The sequence below is a fragment of the Chionomys nivalis genome, chromosome X (assembly GCF_950005125.1).
Source record: "Chionomys nivalis chromosome X, mChiNiv1.1, whole genome shotgun sequence".
NCBI lineage: Eukaryota > Metazoa > Chordata > Mammalia > Rodentia > Cricetidae > Chionomys > Chionomys nivalis.
This window is the reverse complement of record NC_080112.1, coordinates 29,429,705-29,450,879: the sequence shown is the minus strand read 5'-3', so window position 1 is coordinate 29,450,879 and position 21,175 is coordinate 29,429,705. Positions and strand designations below refer to the sequence as shown.

General features: G+C 50.9%; 1 protein-coding gene across 1 annotated transcript in view; it reads left to right on the top strand.

Moving 5' to 3' along the window:
- Positions 1-404: 404 nt before the first annotated feature.
- Bcor (BCL6 corepressor) overlaps positions 405-21,175 on the top strand; it is a 122,505-nt gene continuing 101,734 nt past the window's right edge. The window contains exon 1 of the mRNA XM_057759641.1: positions 405-476. The gene's annotated coding sequence lies outside the window, so the exon portion shown is untranslated. The remainder of the gene's footprint in view (positions 477-21,175) is intronic.

The window sequence follows — 21,175 nt, the reverse complement described above, 5'->3', positions numbered from 1 at the left end:
TTTGGAGGTAACAGAACCAGCAGCATAACTACGCATTCTCTGTGCCTCAGTTTCCAGCTCTGCAAAGGAAGGTCCTAGCACAGAGCGTGAGAGTGAGGTCATCAGTATTTCCACAGTCACCTCACCCCAGAACTCCCCAGTCCACTTGGTATTTCCGACGCAGCTAGCCAGGCCTTCTGCCGCTGACCCTGGAAATCGGGTCACAGTAAGACAAGGCGGGGTGTGCAGGACGCAGAGGGAGGGAGGGGTCCTTTGCGCGCGGTCACTCGAGTTTCCCTAGAGCCTCCGGATAGTCTAAAAACTCACTTCGGAGGAAGGGAAAGAGAGTGAAGTGGCTCTTTCGATCTGAGACACCCCCTCTCGGAGACATCACCCCCTCCCCCCAGCCAGGCGTGGAGTGAAATCTTAGAAGCCGAGGCTGCTGGGTTCGAACGGAATGCCGGAGTCGGTGGAAGTCGGCGCTAGTCCACCCGAAGGTCAGCGAGTTGTTTTAAGTTCTCGTACCCGGAAGGGGGGGCAGGGAGGAGAGGACGCCAGGGCCCCAGAGACCCCGCGTCAGAGCAGAAATTGTTTGTGCTCCGGAACAGGCAGCTCAGCGGAAGCCGCGACGGGGGCAGGTCACGTGCGGCGGTGGCCGTGCAGCTGGCCGGGGAGCCCGGCTAAGACAAGGGCCCGGCCGGGCGTGGGTGGCGCGGGGCGGCGGCTTTTGCAGCCTAACGTGGAAGCCGAGTAGTCGGGGCTCCAGGAGCTGAGGGAGCCCGGAGCTCGAGCTCGGGAGGCGTGCGCCTTAAAGGAGGGGTGCTGTGGGATCCGGGGCGCTCCGAGCTCCGCGTGCTGCGGCGCCGGGCGGGAGGAGAATGATGGCCGAGGGCAGTGTGAGGGCAGAGGGACGCCAGCGGGGCTCCCTCCTGGCAAGAGCCAGATCCACGCGGAGATTACGCGAATGTCTGAGACCCGAACAGGGAGGCGCTGCTCTTGCAGTCACCGGCCTTGTTTTCTTCTCTCTGGCAAATCCCGGAACGACCGGAACCGCCATCCTTGCCTGAGTCGCAGGGGCACCCCACTACGCTTGGGGGAGGGTGCGTCCTGCAGTGCTGTCCCGGGGGAGGACAACAGAAGTGGCTTAGCAAGATGTGAGCTGGTGTCGCGCCCGAATTCACACACACCCCCTCCTGGAGAGAGGAGAGCCACCATGGGCCTCCTCAGGAGTATTTCGAGGTCGAGGAGGGGGGTGCTGGAGAGAAACCACCTGCACCACTCCGGTGGAGTGGGCCTCACATTTGCTCAAAGTGGCGCGAAAGACTTGCGTGGGAGGGTTAAGGACACAAACTTGGTCACCTGCCAAAACCCTTGGGAACTCTCTACTTTGATGTGGCCATCATTTGCCAATGACCTGGAATACGTTCCTCTTTCTAGAGGAGTCCACGAGGCTCAGGACTGAGACCTGGGAAGAGTGTAATGGTGTGGGCTGGCCTGGGACGAGAAAGCTATCCCTGGTCCTCTAGCGAAGGCACAGAACAGTTGTCTTGCAAAGTTTCCTGTACTCCTCCCCACACACCCCAGTTGAGGAAGGGTGGCTCTTCCGGAGGTGAAGGAGGAGAGAATAGCCTCGAAGCTGGGACTGGCGTGCTAGTTCCTTTAACTGTGACCCTGCAGGGACACCCGGGCCCCGGCGTGTTCGTGTTCCAGACGCTGCACTTCAGTTAGCTGCAGCGTCTGCTTATGGTCGCGGCAGCGGGTGCCAAGCACAGTCCAGGGCGACAGGAGACGCCATTTGCAGCCCCCCTCCCCCGTAGGTTGGCGGGGGCGGGGGTGTCGCCCTCCGCAGAAGCGTATTTCTGGCAGTGACACTGATTAGATGCTGTGCCGCTACGTGCACGGAATCGGGGTGGGCCTTCATCACTCCTGTTCGCCACAGACTTTTCTGGTGGGAAAGTTGTGGGTTCCCCCACCCGCCCCTTTCGCCGCACAGCTGCTGTCCCCGAGGGCGGAATTAGGAGAGTGTGTTAGCTCAGCCTGGGGCGGGGGGGGGGTGGGGGATCTCGCCGGCCCCGGAGGAGCCGCCGGGCCCGGGCCTCGAAAATCCAGCCCTGGCTTTGCGTCGAGCTGCCGAGTGAGGCGCTTACGCGCGCCCGGCCAGCCGAGGCCTGGTTTCCATCTGCCCCTTTTGCCTCCGTGTTAAGTTCGCCGGGGAAAACCCAACGATCCGTGCAAAGCCCCTCGGAGGAGCGCTACCCCCACCCCAGCCTGATCCTGACCGATGGAAAAAATGACAGTATAGGTCAGAACTGGCTGCCTGGGAGTATTAATGTGGCTGCCTCTGTTCCCGGTGCTAGAGGAGGATGGGCGCCTCGCCAGGAAACCGCCAAGGGAGGAGCCATGAGGGCTGCCTGACCCTTTTGAGGCCAGAAAACGTGGATTCTCAAAGGAACCAAACAAATGTGGTCAGACAGCCACGGGAACGTATCCCAGGTTAAATACGGAGTCACAGTGCATATTTCAAGCGCCATCCCCTCCCCCACAATCAAACACACTGAGTTGGTAAAAATAGGATGAGAACAGGTTAATCTGTAGAGGCAAACGTTACTGTACTACTGTTTACTTATGCATCATGTCTTCTGGAGGGTCTGAGCTGAACCCCATTGTCTTGGTATGGTCAAGACAGAGGAGTCCCCGTTGCGCTCCACCTTCGAGAACCTTTAATTAATAGAACTCAAAGGGAATATTTTAGGTATAGTTTCTACTTGAGGCTGCTTACTCTTCCTTGCATACGCCTGCCTCGGGTTGTTTGTACTTCGCTTTTCCACCCCACTCTTGTGGGTTTACTCTTGCCTTTCTTTTCCTGCTTACGTGCTGCAGGGTGCGGGCAGGAGGAGGCCACCGAGCTCTGCTGCTACCGCCGCCGCTGCCGCCCTCGGACTCTCAACTTGCGCACCACGCGGCCTCGGAGGAGGGGAAATGTGAACTCTCCGGGTGGCGCTCGAGAACTGGGATTCTGATTTGGGTCTGAGAAACTGTTTCAGAGAAGCAGGTCGGTCAGGGTTTGTAGGGGATTGGAGAGAGTACAGGGCAAGCGCCAGAGGTGACCCAAGCTCTCAGGAGCAAACCTTAGAGGTGTCTGTGTTCTTTGTCTTTCTCTGGGCTGGCAGCCCAGAGAAAGCTCGGATAGAATCTGCTAGGAGTCCAGTCCATCGCCGGCACTTTTAAGTGAGTAGCCACGTATGAGAAATGCCTTGTCTTCTAAAAGAGAAAAAGCAACCTATGTTATGAGTTATAGTTGACCATCAGGCCCTTCTTTGCCACTGGCACACATCTCTATATCGTGCCAGGCATAGATAGTAAAAAGATTCTTAAACAGGATTCTGGCCAATCCTGTTCACATAAACAGTACTTACATTTGGGTGTCAGTAAAATGTGATCCAGCAATGGCAGGATACTTGAACTTAACCCAACTCTCCAGGAACAAGGTAGCCTGGAATCATCAAAAAAGGTGGCCGCAGAAGAGTATTTTGGAAAATCTGTATTGCATCCCCTAAGATTGCTGGGAGAGTGTGGCTATGATGTCTGATCCATGACATTAATCCAAACTAAATGAACGCCATTAAAGCGCACTCTCGCAGGGCGTGGAGGCTCCTCCTTGCAATCCTAGCACTTAGAATGTTGAGGCAGAGGATTGTCTTAAACTCCAGGCCCACCCACCTGGGAAGTAGAGACCCTGAGGGGAGTAGAGGGGGGGCTCTCTTCCACACCGCCAAAACAGGCCTTTAAGGACAAAGGGTTAAGAAAGAGTGTGAGGACTTTTTGCTTTAACTTTTCTGGGGACTGCCTGGCGGTGGTGGCGCCCGCCTTTCATCCCAGCACACCCAGCGCTCAGAAGGCAGATGCAGGCGGATCTCTGAGTTTGAGGCCAGAGCTAATTCCAGGAGGACAGCCAGGGATACATAGAGAAACCCTATCCCACAAAACAAAACCAAAAACTTTTCTGGTGACAGTAACAATGCTCTCTTTCCACTTTGCCTGATGATGCCTCTGAATAGACCTGGGGGACTCTAAGGAGGAGGTGCCCCCTCCCAGTAAGGGACTACCAAATCCTAAGGGCTGGCACTGCAGTGGCCTAAGCATTTATTTGAAAGCAGATTCTTGCGGGGAGGTGGTGGCGCACGCCTTTAATCCCAGCACTTGGGAGGCAGAGGCAGGCGGATCTCTGTGAGTTCGAGACCAGCCTGGTCTACAAGAGCTAGTTCCAGGACAGGCTCTAAAAACCACAGAGAGCCGGGCGATGGTGGCGCACGCCTTTAATCCCAGCACTTGGGAGGCAGAGGCAGGCGGATCTCTGTGAGTTCGAGACCAGCCTGGTCTATAAGAGTTAGTTCCAGGACAGGCTCCAAAACCACAGAGAAACCCTGTGTCGAAAAAAAAAAAAAAAAAAAAAAAACAAACCACAGAGAAACCCTGTCTCAAAAAACCAAAATAAATAAATAAATAAAATAAAAAAAAATTGAAAAAAAAGCAGATTCTCTTAGAAACAACTCTATTATGAGGTGACACTAAGACTGCTTCCCTTGCCCCACAGGTTGAAGACACTGAGGTCCAGAAATGTTAAATAGCTTGCCCAAAGCCCCAACGTTTGGAGTAGACCCTGGACTGACCAGAAAGAGGGCTGTGTTGCCTCGCCCACAGTGTAGTCTATGTGATTTATTTAAGGGGGTGTTTCAAAGGGACTGGCTGGACACTTCCAAAAGAAAATGTGGCTTGAGAAGCCCCACAGTTTGGGCTATTTTACATCTCCAGATACGGGGAACAGAATCTGTGACTCTGCAGCACAGAAAGGGCCAAGGAAGGCAGGGCAAAGGCCCCTAGCCCACCTAGCCACACAGCATCCGGCGGTCACGTCCGCCGGAGGTGACTAGGGCCTGAGAGGAGCAGATTGCCTAGGAACTCCTTATCACTCATCGTCAGTGGTCCTGGGCGGCTAAGCTAAACGGCCGCCCTCGGTGGTGGCTGGTTCGTGCAGGTCCCCTGGCTCCAGGCGTGCCCCTCGGATCCTTCCGTGGATCTGGCTAGGTGCATAGTGGCGCCTCCCGAAGCTCCCTGTTTCTCTTCCACTGGAGGCGCCAGCCCTGGGCTAAACTCCATTGCCTGGGGCTAGAGAGCCCAGACCATCATTCCAGGTCGGGACTGCTGGTTCTGGTCGTTAGCATTTAACCCAGTCGGGTTTACCACTTGCTCCCTAGGACCCACCCCCACCCCACCCCCCACTCCCGCGCAAACAAACACGCTTTCCAAGCTCCGGACCTCCACTTTCCCTTCCTCTTCCTGGCTCGCTTTGGTGCTTCGAAAGCTCGCTGCGATTGTTTGCTTCGCAGAGTCCAGGTGGGGAGGCTGTGCTGCCCTTCCCCCAGCCCGCATATGTGCAAACGCCGCTCAAGCCTGGGGCGCACTGCCAGGCCTGTGGATCCCCTTGTCCCCCAAGAAGTGGCAGCTGCTGGCGAAGATCTATTCTATCCGTGCTACGGAGTGACCCTGGAGTAAAAATAGACCTGTGCCTGAATTAGGGGGATGGGGGAGTAAATCCCACCTCCCACGAAGGTAGTAGGTCTGTCCTGCACTTTATGTTGACCACAGTGTGACATTCCTACGTGCCCAGTGTGGCTGAGTGGCCTAGGAGGACTTGGGGGCTTAGCGGTTTAGGAAGCCCAGGAGAGGTCGTTCGGGCAAGGGAGAGCTAAGCAGCCCTTGCGCCTCAAGGCAGAACACCTTTCCTGGAGCCTTGAAACCCAGGGGATCCGCTGCCATCTTCGCATGACTAGTAGCGAGACGCTGGTGATTATTTCTTTCAGGTCCCTTCAGGGTGGCGGCTCTCTTGCTTTCCACAGGGCTAGAAGGATAACACCGGGGCGGGGGTGGGGGACATGGACACTAGGACGACGGCTCACCAAGTTTCCTCACCAAGTTCAGTGTTGGCCTAGAGTGTGCCCCCCTTTTCCGTCCCAGCCCACACCTCCTCGCTGGGGCTTGAGGGCTTCTGTCTCCATCTTTGTTGGCTCAAATGTCGAGTTTCATGGGGAGGAGGCATATATTGCCAAAGCCATCAAACCCCTCCTCCACTCCTATAGGGATAAACCTAAACACAGGATTCCCACACCCACACCCCGGACTAATCCTTCCTCGCCTCTTGGGATTAACTGGACTCACAGGTCCATAAAACACTTCCGGAGGGGCCAGAGGGTCTGTCTGCAGAAATACTTTAAAATAGTTCTCGGTGGCCGAGAGGCAGAATTGGCTGTGTGTGTGTGGGGGAGGAGTGAATAAAAAGACAATTCGTGATTTTTTTTCTCTTTTCTTTTTTTCTTTTTTGGCTGTGAAGGAAGGGCGCCACCTCAAGTGGGGGAAAGCTAGGCAAATTCCAGAAACCTTGCAGCATTTTACCAAAATGACACTGACACGGGCTATGATGATTAATGGACAGGAGCGGGGGTTCCACCTGGCTTCTGACCTCGTTTCTATGATGAAGACAAACACACGGAAACTTGAGAGCTGGTGGAGGCAGCCTTCTCACCTGTAAAATGGGAGTATTAACACTTCCTCTGTCGCCTTAGGTAGGTTGAAGAAGACGGAAGTGTTAGAGTTCTTTGCAAATGCATCTTGGGCTGTCCAGTTCACGGTGTTCAGTGTGTTCTCTCCCGCACATGGCAAAACCAGTCTTTGTTGAGTAAAAGGGCAGCAGAGTAACCTGCCCCCAGATCCCTGCACGACTGGAAGAGACGGGACGGCCAAAAAGCACCTTCAGACTGACCCCCTTTTTCATTTACACCGCTTCAAATTAAGTTTCTGAAGAACGGGAGAATCTTTGGAATGTTCTAGGAAAATTCCCCATTAAAATTTGAGGTTAATGAGAACGAAAAGAGTCCTTTAAAATGGATTAAACCACATTTTAAGACGAAGACCGGAAGAATATAAATTCAAAGTAGCTTCCTGGCCTTGTCCCCTAATGTGGGTCTGGAGAGCAGATGCCGATGGATAGCCCACCCACCCACCACACACACACAGACACACACAGACACACACAGACACACACACACACACACACACACTCAGGGACCCGGAAGTAGGGCCTGACAGATTTGAACAACTAACTGTAAGGTGATTTAGGGATGTATGCTGGGTGAAGACCGGGAAGCTAGGCGATGACTTGCTTAAAATTAATATGAAAAGAAAGACTTAGGCTTGCTTCTGTTTCCTGGAGGCCTAGAGCTACTAAAACTGAGGTGACAGGTGGCCTGTAATCTTCCCCGGAAGGGTTTAAGTAACCTGTCTGGCCCGGTATGGTGGCCAGGTGCACAGGGGATGAAGACCCAGGATGAGCATTTGGCGCAGTGAGGGTAGGAGTGGTATGGTGGAGACACTCGGGTTGGCTCCACAGGCCTTCCTGTCCCTTCCCTGGCTCCGTGACCTCTGGCCGGGGCTAACCAGCCTCCACCTCACTGTCCTTCGCCCTAAGCCCTTCCCGCCCAGACGCCCCAGCTGGATCCCCAGGCCTTCGCGGCCTGGCAGTCTCGGCTCTTCCCATTCGTGATTCATTTAGCAGCGGTTCAGAAAGCCTGTTTACCTCGGCAGTCTTGGGCGACTCGATCTGCGTAAAAAGCCCCTACTCCAGAGGCGACCAGTAGGGGGGGATTGTCTTATAGATTATTTTTCCTCCTGGTTTTTGTTTTGTTTTGTGTTTTTTAAGCCAGAAGGCGAGGTTGGAGAGGGGGTGGGGTGGCGTGTTGCTGCTGTTTTCGAAAACACTGTATTTGAAAGAGAAACAAAAGCCGTTTAGGAGGTAGCAAGGCTGCTTTTACATATAAAAAAGTGCAGCGAGTACCTACGGCCCCCAGCAGTGATAAACTAAACGCTCGGCGGATTTCGACAATTAGCAGTTAATCTGTTATCTGCGGTCACCAAACAAGTTTTAAGGCTGTGAGGATACTGAATTCCTGTTCCAATTGAGCCGGGATCTGTTGGGCACATCCGATGCCCATAGTTTCTCCCAGTGCAAATCCGTTTCTCAGGTTGGGGCACTGATTTGAGCCACGTTAGATTTTCTGGGGCAGCCAGAGAGAGATCTGCCTGCATCGCGGCTCGGAGTCTGGCCTTGTTTGTTTGATTCAAAATTGTCCAAAGTGGTTTCACCCCCTAGTTTCTCAGGCCTCTGAATTTTGCATGTAGTAGACCCCCCAAAATTAGCAATGAACGGTAGAAACTAAAGTGAATCTCTCGGCCTGTAAGGCAGACTGATTACACAGCCTCGTCCTGGGAAGCCCATTTCGGTGCCCAGACCTCCCCCAGGGCCGCTGCAGTCTGCGTTCATCTTCGGCCTCCGCGGGCCAGGGCGGGCGGGGTAGGCCAGAAGGCTCTAAGCGCCTGGAGCCTGCACCATGATAAATATTGCGCAGACAGCCCATAAATAATTTGCATTATGTTCAGCTGACAACGCAGGGCGATTAATTTTAATAGCTACATATTTGCCTGGGCTGCTGCTTTCGTAGGCCCGTTAATGAAAGGCGAGAGGCCGCCCTGGCTCTGTGCTCGTGGTCCCGGAAGGCAGCAGGGAGGGACGGGAAGAAGGCCCGCTGCGGAGTCTCCTCCAGGCAGTCCCCAGGGATCCCCGGTCCCTGGGTCCCCCATATTTCCCTCTGCGCAGTGTAGAAGAAGTGGGGTGCGCGCTCGGCCCGAGCAACCCCGAGGCCTCAAGCAACAGGAGCCACCATAATGACACTGCAATTTGTCTGGGTGGGGAGAGCCACTTGTGGACAGGGAGACCCTACTGGGACCATGAGCCCCACCCAGACCAAACCCGGAGTGAATTCAGGAGGATATAGCACAATCTACTTTGGTCGCCAGAGGAAGTGCTGATGTTCTTCAATGCCCATTCGCCAGTGGGCCGTAGGCTTGGCGGGGTCTCTGCCGACCGCTGGGCAGGGGCAAGGGGTAAAACAATGCCGTGGTGTTCGGGTATCCTGTCCCCTCTTGTTTGGTTCAGAGTCCTCTTTGCCCATCCCGCACCCCGAAGGAAGCCCTCCTCCCCACTGCTCCGGGTTGCAAAGCGCGGCCCATCTAAAGGATGGAAGAAAGGGTCCCGAGCAGCTCTTTAAAAGAGGGGGCGGGGAGGAAGGACACAGCACAGCGGCTGCCGCGGTCCTGCTGTGGCCTGGTGCGTGTGGGTGCGTGTCTATGTGTGCGTTGCGATGACAAAGCCCCGCTGCCGACAGCAAGCTCCAGGCTGCTAGAGCGTGGGTGGGGGAGGGGAAGAGAAAGTAGTGGGGGTGGAACCCTCGCTCGCGTAGGTAGCCGGGAACCAAAGCTTCTCTGGAGAAAGAGTTCATTCATGAGCTACAGGAGTCTCCCGGGCTCGGCCAGGTGGAGCAGGCTGAAGCCAGCACCTGTGTGTTTGCCTCTTTGGAAACAAGCAAGCGCATCGATCATTACCATATTTTAATTGCCTTTCTCAAAGGTCATCTCTAATTATGGGTTGCGTGGAGGGCTGGCTAAGGGGTCTGCAACCCTTTAGAGTGTGTGTGTGTGTGTGCGCGCGCGCGTGTCCTCTGAGACAATGCTCCTAGCTCTGATGGAAATGCCATTTCGAGGGTGTCCGCAAGCGCCTGCAAGACGGTCACGAAGTGCTGGATCCACGCAGACCTGGCTGCGTGCACAATAAAAGCCGAGCAGGCGGCAGAGGGCCGTGCAGCCCCACGGGTTTTCTTTTTAGAAACGGTGGTGCGAAGAGACTTGACAATAATAACACGCAGCAGGATTAAATCAGGGCGGGAAGGAGAAAATGCATTTTCGTTTCTAGGACTGAAGACTGTGTTTAACCCATCCGGTCCCCCAAGAGCTTTTTTTATGCTCACATAGAGACAGGTGTGGGACACACAGCGGCTTGGGACAATCCAGTTTTCATATTAATCTCCTTCCTTCTTTGAGCATAATTGTCGATTACAGTGAGGGGGCTTTTTTTTTTTTTTTTTTTTTTGGTTTTTTGAGACAGGGTTTCTCTGTGGTTTTGGAGCCTGTCCTGGAACTAGCTCTTGTAGACCAGGCTGGTCTCGAACTCACAGAGATCCGCCTGTCTCTGCCTCCCGAGTGCTGGGATTAAAGGCGTGCGCCACCACCGGAGGGGGCATATTTTTAATGTTTATCCTTTTGTTTTATGGGAAATTATGGCAGGCTAGCTCAGAAGGAGAAATAACGTTGGGGTGGGTTTTTCTTTTAAACTTTTGGAAAGTGTGTTTTTCTAAGGATGCTTTCTCCCTACTTCCCCCTTTCTTTCTTCTTTTTAAATCTCCTCCAGAAATTCTTGAGGGGAAAGGCTGTATTCAGAGGGAGAGCAACACTGTGCGGAGAAACCAGTAAAGAGCTGTTGGGGAGAGGTGGGCCACAGCCACACTGAACTTGACTTTCTGAAAAGAGCCTGGCAGCCCTGAGCCACTAGGCTGTTTCTGGGATGGAGCCAGGGCCTTGGAGAGTTGGAGGGTCTTGACTGCCTCTGCTTCCTGCCTGCCCCCACACCTGGCCTCCTGGCCCCACTAGCAGCCAGCTCTGCTAGGAGGAAGGTAGGGCCAGATGACTGGTCCAAAGCCTCAGAGACCGCCTGGCTTTCTCCTTCCCTGTAATCATAACCAGATGCACTTAAACGCCTTTCATCAGAGGAAGCCCGAAGCCCTTTAACAGGCTGCAATGAAAACCATGGGGGGGGGGTCTATCAGCCTGCCTGGTGTTGGGGGCCCCTGAGCCCATTTCTCAACCAAATCAGCCCAGGGTTGCCAGAGTGTAAGCTTCTTTGATACCTTCGAGGCCAAGAAATTCTACCCAGTCAAGGCAGTTGGGGTGCCAGGATGGCTGCTGGGTGTGTGGATGCAGTCCCTATAGAAACAGGCATAGGAGGGAAGGCAGCAGCTAGTCCTGAAGGAAGGACCAGGCGGAAGAGGGTTAGGGAGAAAGATGGAAATATTTAGGACAGTATCCCTTGTGCCACTGTAATCTGTGTCCCCTACTTAACTCCAGATTCTTCAAGGGCAGCAACTGTTTTATCTGTAAACCCTGGCACAGAGTAAGCCATTCAAATGTGTGGACGATAACAGCTATGGTGGAAAAGCTCTGGAACAAGATATTTCTGGAACATAGTAGTTCTGCTCCAACAGCTTTTTTTTTTTTTTTTTTTTTTTTTTTTTTTTTTTTTGTTTTGGTTTTTCGAGACAGGGTTTCCCTGTAGCTTTGGAGCCTGTCCTGGAACTCCCTTTGTAGACCAGGCTGGCCTCGAACTCACAGAGATCCGCCTGCCTCTGCCTCCCAAGTGCTGGGATTAAAGGCGTGCGCCACCACCGCCCGGCTCCAACAGCGTTTAATCCCCCATGACCTCAGTTTCCTCATCTGTAAAATGGGCACAAGAATGCCTCTGTCTGTTCACGAAGTTCGGAAAAGATCAGATGAAGTAGTTGCACAGAAAGTTCCAGGGAGATCATAATAAACTTTCAGTAAATATCCTGCCCTTGTTTTTGAAGAAGGAGAGGGAGGATTGGGACTGAGTGTTTGGAAAGCAGTGTGTGTTGTAGCTCCTAGCTGAGTCTATGCCTTACTGGCTTGGGGTTTGAACTAGAAGAAAGAATTGCATCTAGGACTGGTGGGGGTTTAGTGGTGAGTGTCCTGGTGCCCACTCTTGAGGGGTTGGGGAGAGTTTTTCTGTACCTAGCACCACTAAAAATGAAGGAGGAAAAAGAGGGGGCGAGGCGGAGGAGGTGGTTAGGAGGAAGAGGAGAAGGAAGAGGAATTGCTTCCAAATGTGCATTTACCCAGTAGGGTGGCTCATGACATGATCTCAGTACTGCAGGAGCTATCCTGGGTTAGCTAGTGAGCTCCAGGTGGGGTGCAGTGCAGTTTAGAGCTACATGCAGGCCAGGCAGCCCCAAAGCTGTGAACAATTGGGAGGAGCCTTTCCAGCCCTAGGTCTCCTGACCTGAGGCCAGGCTGCCAGAGTGGCCAGCACCTGTGGTAGAGTAGGGAGTAGCATCTCTTTAGCCTTGACCTCTGCCTGTCCGTCAGGTTGTATTTGACCTTTGAGGCTTCCATCCACTAGCCTTAGGCAGGGGAGGGGAGGGTGTTGCCAGCCTCTCTTTACTGCTGCTCCGAATTCTAGCCTGTACCAAAGGTGTCCTCCCCACCCTATCCCCATCAGACACCCCCAATTCGGTCATTTTTCCTCCTTCGCATTGTAGGTTGTATTGCATGCAGCACTGGGGATCAAGCCCAGTGTCTTGTGAATGCCTGACAAGAGCCTGCCCTCCCTTGTAGTGATGGGGATCCAACTTTATGCGTGTTGGGCAAATGCTCTATCTATCGCTGAGCTCCATCCCCAGCTTGCTTGAGTGCCCCTCCCATTTTCTCGTGTTTGTGTGTGTACTGCCCTTCCACCTTATTCACCCCACCGAGCAGGGACTCTTAATCAAACCCAGAACCTGCAGACATGGCTAGTCTCACTAGCCAGATTGTTTTGTCTCCTCCTTAGGAGGCTAGAATTACAGGTGGGCCTGTGGGCCCACTGGGCATTTCTGTGGGTTCTGGGGATCTGAACTCCAGTCCTCAACAATTGGATGATGCTGTCTCCCTCGCGTCCACCCTCCACCCCCAATGAAAAGATCTTTCTTTGGTAGCCCACATTGGTCTTGAACTCCCGGCCTTGAGGGATCCTTCTACCTCAGCCTCCTGAGTCAGCAGCTGGCTCTTGTTCTTTGCTCCTTAGCTGCTCTGCTTGCAGTATTGGCAGGGGTGGGGGTGGGGTGGGGTGAAGGCATTCCCCTCTTCAGCCTTTTACACTTTGGGTCTTGTAGTCCCCTACTCAGATCTTTCCCAGGAGGACAGACTGAAGACCAAGGTCAGTGGGTCGCCTGCTTGGGGAAAGGGTGAGGAGCAGAGAGAGTCCCCTTGGGGTGATTCAACTGGAGCGCCTAGCCTAGTCAGGGGAAACGCATTTGACTGGGGTGTGGTCAGGGGATTAAAAAAGCATCCATTTGTAAAGGATCAAGGAAGGAAATAGTGGAAGCTGCCTCTGCCATTCCCTTTTTTCTCAGAAACGGAGAGACCAGAGTCTTCATTTACCAGAAGATGAGAGAAATGTGGGTGAGGAAGAGAGTAGGTGGAACAGCTGCTGAGGGAGGTACTTTCTCTCTGCTGCTTGCCTGGGCAGCCAGTGCAGGTGAGGAGGGAACAGCAGGGTCTTGGAGGACCTCCTTCACAGGGAGAGGGAACAGGAAGTGAAATCTCAGGAAGACATAGGTTTTGTGACTATCACAATGTTGTAAGCTGGCTGAGGTGACATATGCCTGTCATCTCGACCCTTGGGAGGCACAAGCAGGAATTTTGTCAATTTTTGTTTGACTCTAGCCAAGGCCACATATTGAGACTATCTCAAAGCAAGAAAAAAAAAAAGCCACGGTTTAAGAAACACATTTAAAAAGCATTTATGAGTGTTTTCTGTACATGTATTATCTGTGCAGCATGGGAATGCCTCATGCCCTCATAGGCCAGAAGAAGGTGTCAGACCCCCTAGAATCAGAGTTAGGGATTGCTGCTAGCTATCCTGTGGGTGTTGGGAATCAAACTTGGATCTTCGGAAAGAGTAACCAGTGCTTTTAACTTCTGAGCCCTCTCTCTCTCTCCACACACACAGACACACACACATTTGGCTGGGTGATGATGGTGATTAGACAGGGTCTCCCTATGTAGCCCTGGCTGTCCTGGAACACGCTAAGTAGACCACCAGGCTGGCCTCAAATTAATAGAGATCCATCCACCTGCTTCTTGAGTGCTGGGATTAAAGGTGTGTACCACCACTGCCTGTTCTAAAATTACAGAGTGTGTGTGTGTGTGTGTGCGCGCGTGCGCGCGCCTTCTACCATATTGGTCGAGAGGATGAACTTCAGGTCCTCAGGTTAGGTGGCAGGTCCCTCCTCCACAGATTTAGCAAGGTGCTGGGAAAGACGCCCTGCTGCACATTTGGTAGTTCTGAAATTTGATGGAAAGACTCCACAGTTTGGGGGGTGGGGGATGTTGGGGTATCCTCACCCCACTTATGTCTGGCTGTTAAATGGACCCTGACCTTCACCCCATAGCAAAAGCTCAAGATTCCCCTTGTGGCCTGGGCTTCCTCACTGGTGGCTGGAGCGGTAGGAGAGAATTCCCGAGCAGCGCCTTGGGTACTAAGAACAAGTACTCCAGCAAATGAGTACTAAGAACAAGTACTCCGGCAAATAAGGCTGAGACTTGACCTGCCCTCAGAAGCCATGCTGTGTTGCTTGTGTCACATGAAAAACCAAGGGGAAGGGACATAAACTATACCCTTTAGGAAGAGTGGCAAAGAACTTGGGATGCCATAGCAGGCACTCTTGAGAGCTTAGCTTGATCAGCAGGGGCTCTAAACAGAGCAGTCTATGTTCTGATAGACACTGATACCCTCCAGAGGCCTCATAAATAACATGGGGGCAGGGAGAGGCAAAGAGCTAAAATTAGACCAGGGTGGAAGAAATGCAGCTATAAGGCAAATATGGATTTTATGAAAAATAGAAAATATCAAAAGACAGCTCTCTCTGTGAGCTTGTCAAGCGTAGGAAGGACTGAGGAAGAATTGAGTGGTAGGTCAGACAGCGTCGTGGCATTTCAGCATTGAAAGGGAACTAGGTAACAGAAGAGACTGCCCGTGTCTGCTGCTATCTTTCACGTGCCATTTGGGGTGCGATGTGCAGCCATCATCCATTGTTTTAGGCAACATTGTCACTATTGCCTTACAAATAACGCCACACCCCAGTATACAGATATCTTTATGGTACAAAGTTAGGAATATAGTCAACACATTTCGTAGAGGAAGTATGGAGAAAAAAAGAATAAGAAATTATTTGCATACTTGATGTTTGTGCCCCCACCCCCGGTGTGGTTTTAAATACCCAGCATGGATAGTATTGTGACTGAAAGGGGCTGGGTACATCTCCAGGGCCCCAGGTTCCCATTATCCTTGTCTCTAACCCCTGAATGGAGAGTTTGACTTCTAATTTCATGCTAGGGTTTTCACAGGCAGCATAATTGTATTTGCCTCTGCCTTTGATCTGCTATTTCATTGTGACTCTGACTAGGGGACAGAGATAAAAATGTGGTGGAAAAACATGATTTTGTCTGGCTTTGGAATTTGTGCTTATTATTTTCCATAGCACCCCTAAGATGACACACCTCCAAATCTGAAATCTAAATCATTTCCCCCATTTTTGAACACCCCAAAGATCCCCCAGGGATGCTTTCCCTTTCTTTAGTGGAAATATCATCAAGATTTTTTTTTTTATGTGTTTGGATGTTTTGCCTGCATGTATGTTTGTGTACCATGTGAATGCCTGGTACCTGTGGAGGCCAGAAGAGGGCATTGGAGCCCCTGAAACTGGAGTTACAGAAGGTTGTGAATGGCCCTGTGGGTGCTGTAGGAATTGAACCCAGACCCTCTCGAAGAGTAGCCAGTGCTCTTTACCACTGAGCCATCTTTCTAGCCCTGAGAAAGATAACATTTTCCGCAAGGATTTGGGGGGCCCTTTGCTGCTCATGTTCTAGATTTCAATGGAAGCTAAAATCCCTACTGAGTAGAGAAGCCATAGGTGAAGTCTGATCTCCCTTATGTTGTGCTCACCAGTATGTATCTGGTTTTCTACAGTTCCCTTAGGATGACTAGGGTTTGCTGGACTAGTTCTTATGCTAGAAACCAAAGGAACTCACATTCAGCAGGAACCTTGTGGATGAGAACTAAGCAACACTTGGGGGGGGGGAGCCCCTGAAATGGCTGACTTCAGGCAGGGTCACTCTATCTGGTTGTGTAGTTTGTCTGCTGCGCAAAGATTCCTAGCCAAGACAGAGAGTGATAGCTGGAATTCAGACTCAGGGGGACATTTTTCTAATTCTAACAAAATTACCAGGTAGGCTAGTGACTCAGGGCAAAAGGAGAAACCCACTCTACCTCTGATCAAGAAGAAAAGAGAAGGTGACATACGGTAGGACATCCTAGGAACATAGCAGATCAGCCTAAGACTACAAGCCAAACCAATATTGACCAGCTCCTTGGTGCAGTAGGTCCCACACTTGATCTCTGTTTGATCACATCTCATCTGCAGACTTTAGTGTTCTTAAGTTATTGGAACTATTTTAGTCTTAGGGCGGGTGTATGTGTCTGTGTGTATGTATGGCAAAGATAGGTATATTACTGTACTTAGGTATCTTGTTTTGAAAGTAAGGTTCTGGGTACTTTGGGGGTGAGACAGATAGTTTCTTTGGTTTGGAACATGTAGCCTTTAACGTGTGCTGATAATGACAGGCCTTTGTGTACTTTGCGTAAGTGTCTGAGCATAAGACCTTACAAGGTGGTATAATAGAGTTTGACATCCTTTTTTTTTTTTTTTTTTTTTTTTTTTTGGTTTTTCGAGACAGGGTTTCTCTGTGGTTTTGGAACCTGTCCTGGAACTAGCTCTTGTAGACCAGGCTGGTCTCAACTCACAGAGATCCGCCTGCCTCTGCCTCCCAAGTGCTGGGATTAAAGGCGTGCGCCACCACCGCCCGGCTGTTTTGTTTGTTTTGTTTTTGTTTTTTCTCAAGTAGAAGCTCATGTAGCCCAGCTTCAAAGTCCTACACAACCAAGGATAACTTTGAACTTCTGATTCTCCTGGCTTTACCTCATCAGAGGTAGGATTACAGCATGTACCACCAGGACCTGTTTTATGATATGCTGGGGATTGAACCCAAGGCTTCATGAATGCTAAGCAAGAACTTTACCAACGAAATTTCCTCCCTGGATTGGGCATAGTTTTGGTTTTTGCCAGGGCCTCATATATATCCTAGGCTGATCTTGAACTTCTGGTTCTCCCACCCAAGAGAATAACCCAAGTTTTTATTCAACTTTAAAAAAATTAAAAAATATTTTTAAGGATGGCATATTTACCTAAAGCTTATGAAACCAAATTATAAGTAAAAGCTGGGCACACAAATTAGTCCCTTTTGGGTATTCCCCTGGTTTCCTTGCTGTGGAGTATCATGATGTCCCTAAATAATGTGGATGTGTATTACTTCTTGAGTAATAATCCATGTCAGCTTTATCTGTTGATGTCTTAAAATGGTAGAGCAAGATTTTAGATGTCCATACTTCTCCCTGTCCTTATTATAGTATGAGATCACAGTATCTTATTAACTTTGTTCCCATATTTTATAATCACAGTCACATTGTATAATCCCATAGAGAACATGCTCAGAGAAAAGAATCTTGGTGATTACACCTCTTTTTTGTCTGTTTGTTTTGTTTTTCAAGACATGGTCTTACTATACAGCTTCAGCTTTTGTCCTGGAACTCACTCTGTAGACCTGGCAGGCCTCAGACTCAGAGAGTCTGTTTGCCTCTCTGTGTTGATCTGCCTCCCAAATGTTGGTATTAATGGCACCATTTTGCCCTACTTCTCTTTATGTATATATTTAGAGATTTGGTGCTGGAGAGATAACCTAGTGGTTAAGAGCATTGGCTGTTCTTCCAAAGGGCCCAAATTTGACTCTCAGTACCCACATGGCAGCTCACAACCATAGGTTAACTCTAGTTCTAGGGATTCAATGTCCTCTTCTGACTGTCTCAGGCACCAAGCTTACACATGGCACAGAGACTTACATGCCGTTAAAACACCTGTGCGCATAAGATACATTTAAAAAATATTTATTTTATCGTGTGTGTGTATAGGCATGTGGGTTCAGGTGCCCACAGAGGTCAGAAGAGGACATTAGAACCTTAAGTTGAAGTTGAGTTGGCCAAATGAATGATGGGAACCCACCTCCAGTCCTCTGCAAGAGCAGCAACTACTCTAAACTGCTGGGCTATCTAGTCCCATCTAGTGAGATCATATCCCCGCCCCTACCCTGGCCTCCGTGGAATTCATTTTGACATCTTTGTCTTACCATGTCGCACTCATTTTATAGATGAGACTGACCTTAAATTTGTCAAGACCAACCCCTCTGTTCAACCTGTCATGTGCTGAGAATCGCAGGCTTGTGCCACTCAGTCCTCTGTTAGTTTTATTATTTATTTATTTTGGTTTTTCGAGACAGGGTTTCTCTGTAGCTTTGGAGCCTGTCCTGGAACTAGCTCTTGTAGACCAGGCTGGCCTCGAACTCACAGAGATCCGCCTGCCTCTGTCTCCAAAGTGCTCCACCACCGCCCCGCTAGTTTTATTTTCTTAAAACTTTTATTTTTCGCCTTTAATCCCAGCACTCGGGAGGCAGAGGCAGGTGGGTCTCTGTGAGTTCGAGACCAGCCTGGTCTACAGAGCTAGTTCCAGGACAGGCTCCAAAGCCACAGAGAAACCCTGTCTCGAAAAACCAAAAAAAAAAAAAAAAAACTTTTATTTTTAATGAAAATGGGGTGGGATAGTTTACTAATTTCAAATAGAATGTTTTGATTGAAAATTGCGTCTTTACCATATACTGAATGTCAGGAGTTGTGCAATGAACCAGAGTTTCTCATTCTTCATGTTTTGCTTAGTTTAAATAAACTTTTATAGCCGGGCAGTGGTGGCGCACGCCTTTAATCCCAGGGCTAGGGAGGCAGAGGCAGGCGGATCTCTGTGAGTTTGAGGCCAGCCTGGTCCACAAGAGCTAGTTCCAGGACCGGAACCAAAATGGTACGGAGAAACCCTGTCTCGAAAATACAAAACAACAACAACAACAACAACAACAACAACAAAATACTTTTATTCTTCCTCCTAAATAGCAGCCCTTCAGAAGACTGTAAATTCCCTGGAAATTTGGAACTATCCACTGTTTGTAAATTTTAGTTAATTAGTTAATTAATTAATTTTTGAGTTTTCAGGATAGTTTTCCTGTGTATATGTAGTCCAGGCTGGCCTGGGACTCACTCTATAGACCAGGCTGGCCTCGATCGCACAGATCCACCGGCCTTTGCCTCCTGAAGGCTGGGATTAAAGACGTGCGCCACCACACCCAGTTTACTGTTAGTAATTTTTTAGCCTCCTTTCCAGCACTGATGTATGCTTCTAGAAATAAAGGCGATTTAAAAAATAATTTAATGGATCCTTCCCCAGGCCTTTGATTTGCGTCGATTTCACAGGCCTTTTGTTTGTGTCTAGACATTTGCAATTCTGCCTTTTCACTAAGATTGTAAATTGCTAGAAGATCCGAGGTGTCTTTAAAAAAAAAAATCACTTTTGCCCTTCTGTATTCCCTTAAGTCCTTACTAAGTTTTCCTTCAACACATTTTACACCGAAAAAAAAAAAAAAGGACACATGAAGTTCCGTCCTTCGCCAATCAAGGGCTCTTGTAAACCGTGGTGACTTTCAAATCCTCTCTCCTGAGAGCGAGCCTTGGAAAGCCCTTGAATGCTGGGGACCTGGCTGCAGGCCTCACATCTCCTCCCCCTCGCTCACAGCTCTCTGAGAGGATTGCACTTGAGGGCAGAGGCCCAAGTTCCGGGCTATGAGGACCGAGCACTGTGTGCCCAGAGTTGCTAACGTGCTGCCCATCTCAGGAATCCGTGAACAAGAGGTGGTTGTCGGAATTACAACCCGCTCTGGCGACTCGACAAGGGAGGCTTGCGAGCGGCAGCTTCACTGAGGGTCGCCGCTCTTCTGTCGCCTGTAGGGAGAAGGCCCACGTGGCCCACAGTGGGGAGGGAGTTCCAGAGGGAGCGCAGGCAGCACGCTTCGCAGCCCCAGGCAGCTTGGAGACGGCCGCGAGGTCCCTTCCGCCAAGCCTGTGGCTCTACGGAGCCACCGCCGGGGGCAGCGCGACCCGCGCCTCCCGGTCAAGATGGCGGCGGGCGCGCAGCCACGCGGGCCACTGGTGCCCGCGAAAGGTGGCTGCAGTCCCCGGGCCTGGAGCCGCCGCGCGCTCTGTCCTCGGGCTGGAAGTCACACCTCCTCCAGCAGGAGCGACCCGGGGCTGTTCCCCACTTCCTCAAACAGCCCCACTGCTCAACGTCATTCCAGAATACTTTCTCACACCCCCACTATGATCGTGATACTCCTGTTACTAGAAGGTAGGGCCAGGTTCTTGGGACAAGGAGCGTGAGGTGGATTCCAGGTTACACCTGGTAGACAGGCACCTGGGTACAAGCTTCACACCCAAGACGTCGTTTCCTCCAACCTTGGAGCACTGTTCCACAATATTCAAAGCCACCACGGAGTACCCTTTATAAGACACAGAGCCCAGCCCTGTTGAAGTCATCAGAAATGTCTTGGAAAATCCATAGTATTTTCTAGTAAAAGTTACAGAATAAGCACCCCCCCACACACACACACACGTTTGCTCAGACATCGGTATGTGCGCTGTGTAGGCTGCCTTCCTCCTAGGAAGAAACCTTAGGTCCAATTTACTAGAAATGGCATTGATGAATGCGGTGCATTCTGAGAGATCTCCCGCAGGGCTCAAGTTGAGAGGTCAAAGCCCCCCCCCTTCAGGGAGGGGCTGATGCAGGTAGACTCTCAATGGGAGGAACTGAAGAACCCCCAAAAGCTCCCCTATTACCTTTTGTAAATTGTTGGCTGACACCTACCACCTCAAGGTTCTGTCTGAAGTTAGCGTGTTGTACAGCAGCTTGAAAGAGAGGCTGAATGTGAAATTTTGGGTTTTGTTTTGATGAAACGAAGTCGTTCTGCATAACATTTGCACTGGCTTGTTATTCTGAAGGAAAACACTTCCTCCACCCACCTCCGCAGCAGCCACGCCAGCTACTCTTTCCTTCTTCGGCAGTTCCCCTTTTAATTACCTCTCTCCTGCCCCAGTTTAGGCAGCCCCCGGCACTTTGTTCAAGTACAGCAATAAACCCTAGGCTAAGCCTAATCCTCTCTGGTCCTGACCTTCCCCGCAGTAGGCCTGGAGTCAGCCTGGCCCTCAGGGTCTCCTACTTGATTAGGATCAATGATGCTGTTAGTTGTTGTATTCCAAGTGTGCTTTCTCTGTGCACTTGATGCTTTTCAGACATAGTGCTTTGCAAAATAAATACATAGGAATAAAGAAATCGTGTACAAAACAAACTTCAAGACACTAAAGATTCTGGACTCTGAGTTGGGTTCATTCCCACCCGGAACCAACTATCAGATTTTTTGTTTGTTTGTTTGTTTG